The following is a 16,822-nucleotide window of genomic DNA, read 5'->3' as shown; positions in this document are numbered from 1 at the left end:
ACGTCGTCGACTTCTTCGCCCAGTCTGTACCACCAAGGGAATCAAGAAATGTCACGAAGCATCAGCCTTGTGCTTTTCTAGAACAACCACAATGACCTTGGCGAATCTGGGGAAATTCATTCATCTGATTAGAATGGCTTTAAAGGCAGCTAACGAACACAAACAAACCAGGGCAATCAGCGAGGTATAACAAGGGGGCTAATGTAGCCTCAAATGAGGGAAGAGCCCTGATCCTCTGTGCAAGGAATCGTGATAAACACCAGGTCCTGGCAGCCCAAGCTGGTGCAGCGGAGAGTGAATATAATACCTGAACAAAAAAAACTTTTTAATGGCAGTTTTCATAGATTTAATGTGATCAATCTTTCATTTACCAGTTTTTTGCTTATTCACTGTCATGATTTTAATTAATTGAACAGTTAATAAAAAAAAATAATAAATGGTGGCAATGCATGACATTTTCTGCTTAATTCCCCGAAGAATTAGTTAAAGGGCTACATGTAATACATGTAATAAAGCAGGCATCTCAAATCCATAACTTGAGAGCTAATGACAGCTCTTCAGCAACCTGTAAGTAGCTCTCCTGCGTACAGCTCAACCTACTAAATTAGAAGCATTTGCTTTATTTAATTTTTACATGTAAACCAAAATTGAGGATGTGTATTTGAGACCGAAATATATGTATCTACAGAACTCACAAACTGATGTTTGGAGAAAAATTGTTGAATTTAGAAAATATATTTAAAGCTGAGATTTGAGTGATAAATCATGTGGTGTTAGGGAGACTTACTAATATTATCACCTTGATGCCAGGGGATTTGCTGTTATAGCTGTTATGTTGTAGCTGTTAAGAGACATTCCAAATTGACAAAGCCTTTATATTACTGCTGCCCGATGCTTTGAGGTGATCACTGCTAGTAATCTAGCATATGGTGGCCACAAATGTAATCTTGTCTGATGTGGTCAATATTACAAAACTAACAATATTAGTAACTCTGGATGATTTTCATTGATCATAAGTAGCTCTTATTACAGAACAGATTGGAGACCCATGTATTACAGTCACATACAAATATTTCATTATTTAATTGGGGAGAGGATGTAGCCAAACAGCTGGAACGATTGACCTCGAAGCTGGGGAACCGGATTCGAGTCTCGGCAAGGAATGGTCAGCATCCTGTGATTCTGGGCAAATCACTTAAACTCCACGTGCCTAGAAAAAACAATGAATAGGTCTGTCTGAAAAGCAACTGGTGCTCATGTAAAGTGCTCTGATGGCTTCAGGTCAAGTTCGGGCTATATAAACCCCTGGAAAAAATATTGCAGATGGACAGTCATTTATTAAAATACATGTACCATTGTTCTTTACTTTATTTTTTAATCTTGTTTTTCCAAGTCGGTTCATAGTTAGATAATATGGCTGAGAATCTATTTGGAAGGATCTGGTTGTAAAAATTAAAAGTTATACAAAATCTAACAATCACATGCAATAGGCAGTAGTAACAGGCAAATTCCAAATGTTCACACAGTAGTGCTACGGTTCAGTTACATGGAGTTTAGAGATTGAGCAAGCAGAGTATCTCACATACTCATGCCCCACACAGGATCAGGGATAACATAGAAAGTTTTTGTAATATAGTTGAAGAAATGCATGCACACAAGCCATGAAAAACTAGATATCAGAGTAAATCCTCACCACCACCGAGCAACCTAAATTAGTCTACTGAACCCTATAATTATCCCTCAAATATCCACTTTAAATATAATTCCAACATGCAATAATTTCGACCAAAATAGTTTCTGAAAATATAAAAATGGTATCATGAAACACACCATTATTATTGTTGATAAATGAGCTCAACCTCAAAACTGGATTTTTTTGTCCCACAATTTGAGATGTTAATGTTTTTCCAGTACATGTTTGGTCCCCTATGAGCAGCTTGACATTTGCATCAAGCACTCACATGTACTACAGCAATGCATGGACTGATTCTCCCTTTTATACACATTTATCAAAACATCATAGACCAGGCTGTCCTCTAATGACAACGAGTTTCACCAATGTGGCGCCAGAGATAGCCTGAATGTTATTCTCTCTCATGCTGTGTGTCTGCCGATCCTTCTTTCAGCTTCAGTGGCTGACCCTGGGACTGGTCAGCCAATCTGAAGAGGTGGTGTCTAGAAGGCTGAGCTCAACTCTCCAAAGCTCAGAGTGAACTGTGTGCTTCATCTCAGCCCTGGATAAATTGCTGGTTTTGGAAATGCATGCACGCCTTCATCACTGCATCTCAGGCAGACTGGGCATGCGAGATTGGGGTGATATTGAGGTTTTCTTGCATGACCAGTGTGTATCTGGATGTCGGAATTCAGCAGTGGGTGATAAGCGGACTAGCCTATTGATCTTTCAAGTCTGGTGGGATCAGGCTCAAGCACCTAGTGGAACAGTCGTCACTGGCCCTGGCAAAGTACAAACTCAGGAACATGGAAGGCTCATAGGGCATACGTAGATTTCAATACTAGCGTTACCCATGGGCAACAACTCTATCTATCAACTATAAATAGGTTTAGGTAAATCTAAATCAATAGCCCTGGCATTATAATACTTAATTAGTTTATTAAAAAAATGGAAAGGAAAGGGGGCAGTTCTAACCTCTAAAAATTAGAAATATATGGTGTAGTTTGGGATTTACCGGGCTATCAGAGAGCGATATGATGAAAGAAGTGACGGGTACAATGACAATGGTTATTGCGTCTCTGTCAAAAGCCTGAGATGTAACAATTTAATGATTAATTACTGGATCCAATAATATTTAAATTCGATACAGATCTACTGCTGATACATTCAAATGTAATTTACAATAACAATAGAAATCAATCATGTTTAAATCACCACCACCCATGTTGACAATTTGGGTAATTAAACAAGCATAGAATTTCAAACACAAAATGGATTGAAAGGATATATAAAAAATATATAAAAAATAAAAAATAATAAATAAAAAATTGAAAGTAAATAAATTCAGAATAGTAAATAAATAACAAAAGGAGAATAAGACATACAAAATAAGAGGTTTGTTTTGGAACGAAATGTATGATATTGTAAATTAAATACACCCCCTTTCTTTGTACATATATGATAATGAACTACGAGTCTCATAATCGTCTGTCACAAATGGCAATGATGACATCACTAGTCACATGATGTAATGTGAGTTTTAAATGGTTGTTTTCAAACAGAAAATGTAACCGTGAGCAAGTTAACAGGGGTTAAAGAAACGCGTCCGTTTTTTCCTTTGAGATGATCTGGAAGCTGTTATGAAGCAATAAAGAAAAACCACGGAAAGTAGAATCCTGCGAGTGCGTGATTATTTACTTTTTTCTTGTAAAAAAAGTTCCTGTTGCATATATATATATATATATATATATATATATATATATATATATATATATATATATATTTCTCTCCTCCAGTGCCGGTTTGCGCACCTTGGGCTGTCGCGGAACGGTCCCGGATAGGCCACCGACAGGCCTTAAATTTTTTACCCCAATTACCTCCTCTTTTCAGAAGTAAGCCAGGATGCCCGGAGTTTCTTTGCAGAATTTATTCAGCAGAGTGAAAAAGTGCGATGCGTTTTGCCGATAAGGCTTCTCACGCTCGTCTTGATTACATTGACGGCCATTTTTAAAGTGCTCAAAACACCCCCCCAAGTGTATACATATCACCACCATGGTAATGCAGGCTGCCATATTGTAAGGATACTTATACAATACATTTCACTACTTCATTATATGTACATTGTGCTGATATCATAATTAATCACTATGCCATATGTTATATCGTTAATATAACGTAATCATGTTGAACGAATCGAAATATAAACAAAATTTAGTAATTGTAGGACATGTTCGTAAATGTCACTAATATTTAAACCAAGCAACATTCAAGCCTGTAAATTGGTTAAATAGACCCATAATGTGCCATATGCAACCAGAGTTGTCACAACACCCGACAAATACTGTATTTCGTAAGTCGCGATCACATGCTATGCATCTACACGTAACCCAGGTTCTTATTGGGTATTCAGCAGCATGCCCGTGTTAAGCCTGATGCGATTGGTTCATGCTGCTAAGATACGAGATGTAAATAACATTCGATAGCAACAACAGGCAAAGTATTAACAAATTGCTCAAAGGTACAGCCCAAGTGGGCAAGTGCAGCAGGTTTCGAACCAAATGAATTGATATCGCGTGTGATGCAAGCTTTCAAAGTCCTTGCCCCAGTGGGCTAATATTGTACGTTTGTATTGCCAGGTTTAGTAGGCACATAGTTCAATAAGAGAGCCATTATTGGTTGCTGATACTTCCAAAATCATGGAACAAGTCCTCGCCCCAGTGGGCAAATCATGCACATTACACTACTGGGCCTTGTCATAGTAAGCACATGGTGTCCAAACAAAGTCAATGGTAGTATTCAACAGATTCATTGTATCCAGCAGTTCCCCACATTACCTGTGAATAAAATTAAAATTAGAACATTTAAAATACAGACAGCCAATTTTCTAATTAATGACATAAATTATACATAATTATTCTTCATACAGATGTACTGACAGTTCCTCACTTGTATTAAGCCCCGAAGGGGTTAGACATTGAAAGTCAATTATGTATTTAGACTCTAACTTTCTCAAGGAAAGTTCGTAATTGCCACCTCGTATTCCCAGATCAACACAATCAATAACCACCAGGGGTAGTTTGATCTCATCTTGCATGTGGTGTTCAAAAAAGTGTCTTGCGACCAGATATTGTCTGTTGAGATTCCCTATCGCTCTCAGATGTTCCAACACCCTCTTTTTGGCCTCATGCTTAGTGCTGCCCACATACCATTTGTTACATGGGCATATCAATAAATAAATACTATATGGGGTGTTGCATGTTAGTCTCTTTTTGATTGTAAATTCTCTAGATGTTCCTGGTATCGTTAAGTTCTTACAGTCTCTGCTAAATTTGCAAGCTTTGCATTTTCTGCAGCATATAAACTAGGTGTGGGCGGAAAATCCGTTACGCTCGCGGATTTTGCGGATTTTTGGGAAATTTGCAATCCGCGAGATTTGCGAATTTCCCGCAAAATCCGCAAATTCGCACGTAGCGGATTTTTTTGGCGGCGCGCGGCGTTGGTGATACAATTTTTGCGGCGCGCGGTGTTTATCATCGTTTGCCGAGTTGTTTTTTTCGATAGTTTGCGAGTGCTGCGCCATTTTGGATCTTGCTGTGTGATCCCGCGGGAATTGGCGAGCGCGATTACGTCATCGCGGCTTGCCAGCGATAGTTTGTCAACGCGAGTACGGCGAGATCACGTCTCGCGGTACTTCGCAATTGCGAGATTTGAGATGCGGCGAGCGAAAATATAAATTTGCAATTCTGCACAAGAAATCCACCAGCAAGCAGCATAAACCTTCTAGAAATGATGATTTTTATGTGAATAACTCCTTAGTTTGACATTTGCCTGCACTTTTTTAGCGAGGAGTCCATTTTGGGGAGGGGGGCAGGGGGGTGGGAGGAAGGAAGTGCCCCACAGTCTTCAACTTCCTGTTCCTGTTCAGCAGGCTCCTCCCAGTGCTTTGTCCATCTCCTGGTCACTTTTCATTAGGATCTGGAGCTGGAAGGATTACTTTTTGTGGATGCTGCTGGATCTTTGGATTTGAGGCCTTTTTGACTTTCTTTGGATCACTGTTGGATTAGAAATTTTACAAGTAAGTTTGTTTGTGGGCATTACAGTTGCTGCAACTAAAATTTTGGAATTTTCGATTTTTGGGCTGTTTTGGGGCCTTTTGCCCAGGGGTACTCAGTGGTGGGTGGACTGAGTCTTTCTGTGGGTTTTCTTGAACTTAAACATCATGGAGGCCATAGATGAATTGGGATTGTGCTGATTTTTCTGTGTTTTTCGATTTTTGACCTGTTGTTGGGGCCTTGACCAGGGGTAGTGAGTGGTGCATGGGCCTAGTCTTTCTGTGGGCTGTCTTGAACTTAAACATCATGGAGGGCATAGATGGAATGGGATTGTGCTGATTTTTCTGTGTTTTTCGATTTTTGACCTGTTGTTGGGGCCTTGACCAGGGGTAGTGAGTGGTGCATGGGCCTAGTCTTTCTGTGGGGTGTCTTGAATTTAAACATCATGGAGGGCATGGATGGAATGGGATTGTGCTGATTTTGCAGTGTTTTTCGATTTTTGGGGGTGTTCATGGGGAGGGACATGCCATGTGGCTGGTGGCCATTTTGAGTGCAGCTACAGGCACTGGCCATGTGCTGGCAGGCAAGTGGCCATTTTGAATGCAGGCTTTGTTGTTAGGCCTCCAACCATTTTGCCTACTTTTCAACCTTTATTTATGCCCAGGGGTAGTGAGTCTTGCATGGGCCTAGTCTTTCTGTGGGTTGTCTTGAATTTAAACAACATGGAGGCCATGGATGGAATGGGATTGTGCAGATTTTTCAGTGATTTTCGTTTTTTGGGCCTGTACTTGTGGCCTTTTCACCAGGGGTATTTGAGTCTAGCATGGGCCTAGTCTTTCTGTGGGCTGTCTTGAATTTAAACATCATGGAGGCCATGGATGGAATGGGATTGTGCTGATTTTGCAGTGTTTTTCGATTTTTGGGGGTGTTCATGGGGAGGGACATGCCATGTGGCTGGTGGCCATTTTGAGTGCAGCTACAGGCACTGGCCATGTGCTGGCAGGCAAGTGGCCATTTTGAATGCAGGCTTTGTTGTTAGGCCTCCAACCATTTTGCCTACTTTTCAACCTTTATTTATGCCCAGGGGTAGTGAGTCTTGCATGGGCCTAGTCTTTCTGTGGGTTGTCTTGAATTTAAACATCATGGAGGCCATGGATGGAATGGGATTGTGCTGATTTTGCAGTGTTTTTCGATTTTTGGGGGTGTTCATGGGGAGGGACATGCCATGTGGCTGGTGGCCATTTTGAGTGCAGCTACAGGCACTGGCCATGTGCTGGCAGGCAAGTGGCCATTTTGAATGCAGGCTTTGTTGTTAGGCCTCCAACCATTTTGCCTACTTTTCAACCTTTATTTATGCCCAGGGGTAGTGAGTCTTGCATGGGCCTAGTCTTTCTGTGGGTTGTCTTGAATTTAAACATCATGGAGGCCATGGATGGAATGGGATTGTGCAGATTTTCAGTGATTTTCGTTTTTTGGGCCTGTACTTGTGGCCTTTTCACCAGGGGTATTTGAGTCTAGCATGGGCCTAGTCTTTCTGTGGGCTGTCTTGAATTTAAACATCATGGAGGGCATGGATGGAATGGGATTGTGCTGATTTTGCAGTGTTTTTCGATTTTTGGGGGTGTTCATGGGGAGGGACATGCCATGTGGCTGGTGGCCATTTTGAGTGCAGCTACAGGCACTGGCCATGTGCTGGCAGGCAAGTGGCCATTTTGAATGCAGGCTTTGTTGTTAGGCCTCCAACCATTTTGCCTACTTTTCAACCTTTATTTATGCCCAGGGGTAGTGAGTCTTGCATGGGCCTAGTCTTTCTGTGGGTTGTCTTGAATTTAAACATCATGGAGGCCATGGATGGAATGGGATTGTGCAGATTTTTCAGTGATTTTCGTTTTTTGGGCCTGTACTTGTGGCCTTTTCACCAGGGGTATTTGAGTCTAGCATGGGCCTAGTCTTTCTGTGGGCTGTCTTGAATTTAAACATCATGGAGGCCATGGATGGAATGGGATTGTGCTGATTTTGCAGTGTTTTTCGATTTTTGGGGGTGTTCATGGGGAGGGACATGCCATGTGGCTGGTGGCCATTTTGAGTGCAGCTACAGGCACTGGCCATGTGCTGGCAGGCAAGTGGCCATTTTGAATGCAGGCTTTGTTGTTAGGCCTCCAATCATTTTGCCTACTTTTCAACCTTTATTTATGCCCAGGGGTAGTGAGTCTTGCATGGGCCTAGTCTTTCTGTGGGTTGTCTTGAATTTAAACATCATGGAGGCCATGGATGGAATGGGATTGTGCTGATTTTGCAGTGTTTTTCGATTTTTGGGGGTGTTCATGGGGAGGGACATGCCATGTGGCTGGTGGCCATTTTGAGTGCAGCTACAGGCACTGGCCATGTGCTGGCAGGCAAGTGGCCATTTTGAATGCAGGCTTTGTTGTTAGGCCTCCAACCATTTTGCCTACTTTTCAACCTTTATTTATGCCCAGGGGTAGTGAGTCTTGCATGGGCCTAGTCTTTCTGTGGGTTGTCTTGAATTTAAACATTATGGAGGGCATGGATGGATTGGGATTGTGCTGATTTTGCAGTGTTTTTCGATTTTTTTGTGCTCTATAACTGAACTGATGTTCCTCTGTCTTCCATTTTTTTTAGGTGCACAAGACTCAAGAGAACCACCAGTGCCAGGAAGAAGTCCTGCAGCGGTGTGTGTGTGCAGCATAACGTCACGCGACATCACGTCTGGCCTCAGACAACTCTACAATTCGTGCAACTGCGTGCGGCCTGCTGTCTGACCTGCTCTGAAGAAGATGGCCCCGCCCCCAAAGAAAGTTCTCCGTAGCTCCTCTAGCAAGAAAGTTGCTAGTAAGGAGCAGAAGAAGCAAGTTACCAAGGTGGCTGGTGTGCCACCCGCCACTTTTTTGGGGAGCAAAAAAAAAAGTACGCCTGCAGCAGCAGGATCTGCTGGGGACCAAGCTGGGAGCAGCACCCCTGCTCCATTGGGTTCAGTGCCTCCACCACCACGCCAACTTAAGTCAAAGCCCTTGAGTGCTTCAGAGGCAGTCAGTGTACTTCTCCAATCACCATCGACCAGTGATGTTGGCTCATCGCAAGAAAGTAGCAGCAATGTCCCTGAATCAACACAGGTTGTTGTAACTCATCTGACAAGTGTTGAACAACCACATCCGCAACAACAACACCATGTGCAAGTACACGCCCAAGTACATGTGGAAGGAGAGGCAGCAAAAGGAGATGCGCAAGCAAAGGTGCATGGAGGTTCACAAGTGCCCACAATAGTTGTTCCTCCCGAAGTAGGGGCACATTTGGAAATCGACAATGAAGCCGAGGTATCATTGGAAGCCACTCCTCCTGATGATCATTCATTGTCTTCCACATCCCTAGCAAGGAAAAGATCAAGGGGGGTGTCTACATCTTCTTCAAGCCCACCTCGTTCTGATGCAAGTGATCTGTCTTGGGAACCACAACTGCGGTCTGACAGTGAGGCACACCATGATCTGACACCGGTACCTAAGCGTAAAAGGAAGGTCGTCCAAAAACTCAAACCTATGGAGTGTGATGAGGCTCAACAAGAAGTGACAGATACTGCTGGTGATGAAGCCTCTCACGATGACGACGAGCCAGTCATCACAAAGGTCACTGCAGCCCCACCGGGCATGCAGCAAAGAGACATTTTGACCCTATCCCGAGAAGCTGCTGAGCGTGATGATGATGTCGGCGAGGAGGCAATGGAAATGGAATCATTAGATTTGGAGTTAAGTAGTACACCAAAACCTACCGCTTCCATATTTCTTCCTCGCAAGAAGGTACCCACCTCGTCCTCGACCTCAATTCGTGGTGGTGAAAGTGCAAAACGTACTGAAGTTCGGCAATCCACATCCTCCACTTCATCTGGCATTAGCAGCAGGACCACCACCACCAGTATCGCCGCCTCCTCCGGCCCCCGAAGACATTTCAAGTCTCCAGTTTGGGACTTCTTTAGTGTTTGCCCAAAAAATGAAAACGTAGCCATTTGTAGCATTTGTAAGCTTCGAGTTAGTCGTGGTAAGTTGGGTTCCAACTATGGTACCGGAGGCCAGAGAGGTCATCTTAGGAGAACGCACGATGTCCAATGGTTTGCGCACCTACACACGATCAAGGAAGCCGCAATTGCACGCAATGAAAACGTTGTTTTTTCATCTGGTGATGACGAGGAGGTAGAAGACGATTCAAACACTTCACTTACACCCAGTTCCCCTGTCAGCAGCACACCCCATGGGAGCCACACTAAGAGTGTGGGAGAGAGTGAGACATCAATGCGGAAAAGTTCATCAGCGAGCGTAACTGGGTCGAAGAGAACATCATCATCCCGTAAATCCTTGGTCCAGGGCAACATTAAAAAGATGTTGTTTACAGAAGCACAATATGAACGCAACCACCCAATGACCCGTCTGTATAACACTAAGCTGGCTAAAATGCTAGCTCTAGACCTTCTCCCTTTTTCTTTTGTAGAAGGGGTTGGTTTTCTAGAATTAGTGACAGCGCTCTGCCCTAAATGGAAGGTTCCTAGCCGGTTCTATTTTGCCCGAGTTGCGGTTCCAGCACTACATGAAGATGTTCTGAAGGTGATTGGGGCAGCTTTGCAGAAGAGTGCTGTTCACACTATACATCTGACAACAGACATGTGGACCAGTGGCGCAGGCGCTGATTACATGTGCATCACTGCACACTGGGTCTCTTTTTCAGGGGCTAAACTCAGGTGTTGACACTAACATTGTTTTTAAAGGTGCTCGGAAACATGCAACACTAGCCATGTTTGGTTTGGAGAAACGTCACACAGCAGAAAACATTTTGGATGTCTTTAACACAAAGGTCCTTAACTGTCTGTCCCCACTAAAACGCAAGGTTGGTTATGTTTCCACGGACAATGGCGCCAATATAGTTAAGGCCATGAGGGACGGTTACTATTTCAGAGTGCCGTGTTTGGCGCACTGTATAAACCTGGTTGTCCAAAAATTCTTGGGTAATAAAGGCAGTGCAGCGTACAGTGTATTGGAGACCTGCCGAAAAATGTGCAAGCATTTCAGGCATTCTTTTAAGGCCCGGAAGCAGCTGAGGAGCCTGCTATATCAACGTCAAATGCCAGTGAAAGCACTCATCCAGGAGGTGGTAACACGTTGGAACTCAACCTTCTACATGCTTGAGCGTCTGTATGAGCAGTATACGGAACTCGATCAATATTTCTTGAAAGAGGGTATAGAGGAGCTGAGGATGGTTGGGCCGCAATGGAACATAGTTGAAAGCCTGACACGCATGCTTCGTCCTTTTGAGTTCTTCACGCGTGCAGTCAGCAAGGAGGACTCTAATTTGGGAAAAGCTATCCCATTGTTGTACATGCTGGAGGACCAACTGAAGGAGGTGTGTTCTGTGTTTGGAAAAGATGACAAAAACCAAGACTCTTTGCTTCTGGCTGAGCAATTATTAGAGCTCCTACAAGGTGATGAACGTCTTAAAAAGATCCACTCAGAACAGCATTACATTTGTGCTACTATTCTGGATCCACGCTACAAAAAGGCGCTGGCAGGCCAAGCATTCTTTCCTTTTGATGATGAACATGTTCTAAAGTACAAACGTTGGCTAGCCTTGTCAGCCAAGAAGTTTGAAACAGAACGGCTGGAAATTGAAGGAAATGGCAGTACATCAGCAGGCCATCCCCAGTCAAAACAATCCACTTCTGCACCTGTGGCTGTGGCACAAGTGACCTCTCAGCCGTTAAAGACACCGGCAACCGGATCAATTGCACGAAAGACAACAGAAACATTGGAGGCTGAAGAGGATTGGCTAGCTCTGCGTGGGTTTGGTTCTCAAAAGGTCAGAGGCACAGCAAGAGCTAAGCAAAGTGGAGGAACCTTGGATGAGGACCTTGAGTCGATGGTGAAGGACTATCTGAATGACTCAACAGAGGTCTATGTTAATTCTGACCCATTGGCGTATTGGCATGGGAAAAAAGAATTGTGGCCACAGCTCACCAACCTGGCTTTAAACTACTTGTCTTGCCCACTCGCAAGCGTGTCTTCTGAACGGGTTTTCAGTGCGGCTGGTGGGATTGTAACTCCCAAACGGAGCCGCCTCTCGCCCAAAAATGTGGAGAGGTTAACAATGATCAAGATGAATCAGCACCTCATACCACCAGATTTCAGAGTACGAGAGAGCGTGCCGGATGAAGAGGAGGTGGCCAGCAACATAGATGAGAGAATTTCTACTCTGTCAGGTGACACTGAGCTCTCCCTGCCTGAATTCGCAGAGTATGATGACGAAGCCTTATTCTTATTCCTGGACCGTGATACCGACTTCGAGCCCTGAAAATGAGACAACGAATCAATAACTTTCTTTTTCATCCTTATTCACTTTTATTCCTGTGTGTCTGTCTTTCTTTGTTGTGCACAGTTAATATAATTCAAACTTTAATCAGATAATCACAAAAACAAGCCCATCAGCAGAACTGTCTTCACTTGTTTGCTAATTTATTTGAAGGTGCCGCAGTCTGCATTCCTCAGGTTCACAAGTTCAGAAGAACATGCTCCTCTATCCTCCTCCTCAAGACTCCTATTTCCATCAAAGCAGAGGGCTGGTTTACGCCCAATGAAGAAAGACTCAGCACTTGTGGGGGTGTTGTTCTACCTCTTTGCAGGTGAGTTGACGGGTCTGGGGCCATTGCTGGGAAGCACTAAAAGTGGTTTGGACCAAATCCGAGGCGGAATTTTTTTTGTGTTTTTGATGACTTGCTTGCCTTTGAGGTGCTCTTAGGGGGGGTTCCTTCTGTTTGTGGGTGAGTTTCGTGGTCTGGGAGCATTGCTGGGACACTCTAATCTTGATTGCATTTGCTTTTCAGGAAATCCGTCGTGCCAACCCCGACTTATGGCCTAGCTACGCAGCGCGTTTGGACCGAAGGCCCAGAAATATTGCAAGTATGAGATTTTGCTTTTGGCCTGTTTGGGGGTGTTATGCTTCTTGGCGGGTGGGTTGCCGGGTCTTGGGGCATTCCTGGGAAGGTCTAATACCGGGTAGAAGTGGTTGGGACAAAATCCAGGCCGATTTTTTTTTTGGCTATTTCTGACATTTTGCTCTATGTAGCGTTTTCGGGGGTCCTGTTTGGGGGGCTTCCTGGTGTTTGTGGGTGAGTTTCGTGGTCTGGGAGCACTGCTGGGACACTCTAATCTTGATTGCATTTGCTTTTCAGGAAATCCGTCGTGCCAACCCCGACTTATGGCCTAGCTACGCAGCGCGTTTGGACCGAAGGCCCAGAAATATTGCAAGTATGAGATTTTGCTTTTGGCCTGTTTGGGGGGGTGTTATGCTCCTTGGCGGGTGGGTTGCCGGGTCTTGGGGCATTCCTGGGAAGGTCTAATACCGGGTAGAAGTGGTTGGGACAAAATCCAGGCCGATTTATTTTTTGGCTATTTCTGACATTTTGCTCTATGTAGCGTTTTCGGGGGCCTGTTTGGGGGGCTTCCTGGTGTTTGTGGGTGAGTTTCGTGGTCTGGGAGCACTGCTGGGACACTCTAATCTTGATTGCATTTGCTTTTCAGGAAATCCGTCGTGCCAACCCCAACTTATGGCCTAGCTACGCAGTGCGTTTGGACCGAAGGCCCAGAAATATTGCAAGTATGAGATTTTGCTTTTGGCCTGTTTGGGGGTGTTATGCTTCTTGGCGGGTGGGTTGACGGGTCTTGGGGAATTCCTGGGAAGGTCTAATACCGGGTAGAAGTGGTTGGGACAAAATCCAGGCCGATTTTTTTTTTGGCTATTTCTGACATTTTGCTCTATGTAGCGTTTTCGGGGGCCTGTTTGGGGGGCTTCCTGGTGTATGTGGGTGAGTTTCGTGGTCTGGGAGCACTGCTGGGACACTCTAATCATGATTGCATTTGCTTTTCAGGAAATCCGTCGTGCCAACCCCGACTTATGGCCTAGCTACGCAGTGCGTTTGGACCGAAGGCCCAGAAATATTGCAAGTATGAGATTTTGCTTTTGGCCTGTTTGGGGGTGTTATGCTTCTTGGCGGGTGGGTTGACGGGTCTTGGGGCATTCCTGGGAAGGTCTAATACCGGGTAGAAGTGGTTGGGACAAAATCCAGGCCGATTTTTTTTTTGGCTATTTCTGACATTTTGCTCTATGTAGCGTTTTCGGGGGCCTGTTTGGGGGGCTTCCTGGTGTTTGTGGGTGAGTTTCGTGGTCTGGGAGCACTGCTGGGACACTCTAATCTTGATTGCATTTGCTTTTCAGGAAATCCGTCGTGCCAACCCCGACTTATGGCCTAGCTACGCAGTGCGTTTGGACCGAAGGCCCAGAAATATTGCAAGTATGAGATTTTGCTTTTGGCCTGTTTGGGGGTGTTATGCTTCTTGGCGGGTGGGTTGCCGGGTCTTGGGGCATTCCTGGGAAGGTCTAATACCGGGTAGAAGTGGTTGGGACAAAATCCGCGCGGAAAAGCCTTTAGTTTTGGCACTTTTTGTAACTTAGGGTTCGTTAGGGTTAGCCCTAGCAGCAGGATTGCATGTGTTTCGGGGTGTTCTAGATTTTTCCAACTGAGTTCTGGGGTCTTAGAGCACTCGTGAGAATGTGTAACTTTGGTTGCAAGTCATTTGAAGAAAATCCATGGTGGGAAAGGGGGGATTTGGCATAGTTAAAGAAAGCCTTTGCCACTATTCTTAACTTAGGGTTCGTTAGGGTTAGCAGTATTTCTATTGCATGTGTTAGAGTGGGGGGGATTTCGAGTCTTGGAGCGATGCTGGCTATGGCTACTTTTGCTTGGTTGCTTGCAAGTGATTTGAATGCAATCCACGGTGGGTAATGGGTAATTAGGAAGGGGGTACTTCGGCCTACTTTTACTTTCAAAGTAAGTTTTGTCACCAGTTTTCTGCTAGGCCTCGTTTTTTGAGATTTGATTGGGGGTCTTCTACATTTTTGCGACTGGCTTTAGTAAGGGTCTGGGTGGGAGCACTGCTAGGAAGATCTAATTTTGTTCTAAAACACAGTTTACAGTACACCTAGCTTGAGGGGCAAGATCCGCTACATTAATTTGCCCATACTTATTTATCCTTCAAAAGGTGACTCAGAGTACGCACTTTCAAAAATATTGTACTGTCTACTAGGAAAATCAAATTGTGACTTTTTGCACTCCACAGCCTACATACCTTATATTTATTTATCAGTGGTGTTGTAATATTATATCACTTCCTGTTTTTCGTTGAATAATTACAGGCCGGGTTTCAGTCTCTGCAATGGGGAAAAAAGGATGGAGTCAGGCTTCACAGTAGCGAGCCACAATTCAGCATCAGGCAGGCAGTGGACAGGGTGTCTTCTGGTGACCAACATCGATGGACGAAGCGTCGGCTGCAATGGAGGAGTGCCGCTAATAGGAGGATTTTTTTTCTGCAGGCAACTTACTTACCACTTCCAACAGGACCACTACAACCACATAGATACAGTATCCCTTGCCTTTTTCTCTGACTGTGACTGCATTTCTTGGCTCTCTCTAGGCTTCTAAATTGATCCCTTAACACATCACTTAGTCCACTCCACTATCACATCTGCACCACACATAGTCATTTGTAAGTAATCCTACGTAATTCGCAAGTCGCAGCACGCCCCAGGCCGTAAAGGACTGGGATGGCCCCAATGATGAAGCATGTCACCAAGGGGCAACCCTGGTGAGTGAGGGGACACCTAGAAAAAAAGCAATTTCTCCTTTTCTATCTACTATACCTTCTGTCAGGTTACGCAGCCCCTAAGCGCCTACCGTACTATGAAACTACATTTCCCATGAGTAGGCGGGAGACTTGCAGGAAGTTTATCTGGGGAACAGACGCGCTTCCTGTTGCGCGTTATTCTGGTTTCTGTTCTGCACCGGCATGAGAGCGGACGCTCTGCATGCTTTTCTATCGTGTCTCCTGTGGACTATCACCTTCCCCCCCCCCCTGAGGCTCAGTGGGGAGCGCTTCCGTGTTCTGTCCTTGGCGGTAGACGGACTTCACGCGTCTTCAGGTAAAGCCGCTCTAAACTCTTCGGCCGCCCGTGCGGTCAGCTGATTACTGCCTGAACGGATTGTTAAGGGAGGTTCTGTGACTGTTTTCTAACAGAATTCTACCTTTGCTGAATTCCTGTTTGGTTGAATTGTGTGTGGCGGAGCACAGTGGCGGTCTATACCACGTGTTAGCGTTCACATCGGGGATCGTTTTTGTACTATTAAAACGGAGCGCGGTAGTAAGGACAACTACGCGTCTCCGTTGTATAACTGTGTATTTCAAAGGACCTCCATAACTGGGCATGTAGTGAGGTAACTACAGGCTACCCCAGTTCTCTTTGTGTAGTGCACCGTGGGGTGTGTTGTTGGCAGAATTCAGTGGTGGTCGCAACTACGTTTTTCTGTTTGACCTTCACCAAAGATTCTCTACTGGGTCATTACTTAGAGAGCGCAGTGTTGTAGTTCTTGCTTCCTACACACTACCGTTTCCCTCTTCCTTTTTGTTGGACCATACATCTTTGCTTTGACTATTTGGAACCCCCTTTGTACATTGAGTCCTCTACCATGTTTGTGGTATGTTGTGAGTAGTGGGTTTGATGTCTTAGTATAACGCGAGTGTGTTTGGTGCGACAGGAGTGTGTTCGTTAACTATATGTTTATGTGTTTCCTAGGCCTTCCTCACAGATTGTGGCAGAAGGGCTATAGTATTTCCTATCCAAGGTCATGTTTTCTTGGTGCTCAGGTACTTGTCTACTTCCTTGGTTATTTAGTGAGACTATATGAGAGTAGCCTTGTATGTTAGGACAGCACTTCACTGATGCCTGTCTTGTCTTCTGTTACAGGTATCCTTTCCCTGCTGACCCTACCTTTACCCATCCCACATTTTTTATTTTAGTTTGTTATTTTTCTCCCCCGCCTAATGGCTCGAACACCCTGTGTTTACACTTCTGGGTGTTGGTGACATTTGGAGGTGGAACCATATTTGCATCGACTGGATCACGGGGAGTAAACCTGACACCTTCCAGACCAACCCCATTGAGTGTTGTTGTGAATGGATTTATAGTGACCAGCAAGGCTCTCGGGTATCTGGCT

Source organism: Lissotriton vulgaris, chromosome 9 (genome assembly GCF_964263255.1).
Source record: "Lissotriton vulgaris chromosome 9, aLisVul1.2, whole genome shotgun sequence".
Classification (NCBI taxonomy): domain Eukaryota; kingdom Metazoa; phylum Chordata; class Amphibia; order Caudata; family Salamandridae; genus Lissotriton; species Lissotriton vulgaris.
The sequence above is the reverse complement of the archived record's forward strand: the minus strand, read 5'-3'. Positions refer to the sequence as shown.